Below are 627 nucleotides of genomic sequence, written 5' to 3'. Positions count from 1 at the left end.
CCAATCCACCCAACCTGCAGATCCCTGAACAATATGGGCAATTCAGCCTGGATTATCCACCCAACCTGCACATCTTTGGACTGTGAGAGGAAACCAGAGCACCTGGACGAAACCCACACAGACAGCCTCAATAAGGTGATCATCCTGTTCTTATTTCCCAGTTCCACCCAAGTAAGTTCACCGGGAGAACTCCCATGAATATCCCCCCTAAGCACAACAATAATGTTATCCCTCATCAAAAACACCATTCCACCTTCTCTCTTATTCCCCCTTTCTATCCTTCCTCTTACATCTATTCCCTGGAACATTAAGGTACCTGTCCTGTCCAACCTAAGCCACGTTTCTGTAATACCCACTATATCCCACTCCCATGTTCAAAACCATATCTTAAGCTCATCTGCTTTCCCTGTCAAACCTCTTGCATTGAAATAAATGTAGTGCAGTGCTATCAAAAGGACAGACTGATGGGCAGAGGGGGTAAGATGGCCCTGTTGGTGAGGGATGACGTTCTGTCCCTTGCGAAGGGGGAGACACAGAATCAGGAGATGTAGAGTCAGATTGGAGGGTGACTAATGATTAGATTAGATTACTTACAGTGTGGAAACAGGCCCTTCGGCCCAACAAGTC

This window comes from Chiloscyllium plagiosum, unplaced genomic scaffold (assembly GCF_037043375.1).
Source record: "Chiloscyllium plagiosum isolate Xiang-an unplaced genomic scaffold, Cpla_swu_hap1 HiC_scaffold_13, whole genome shotgun sequence".
Classification (NCBI taxonomy): Eukaryota; Metazoa; Chordata; class Chondrichthyes; order Orectolobiformes; family Hemiscylliidae; genus Chiloscyllium; species Chiloscyllium plagiosum.
This window is presented reverse-complemented; position numbering follows the sequence as displayed.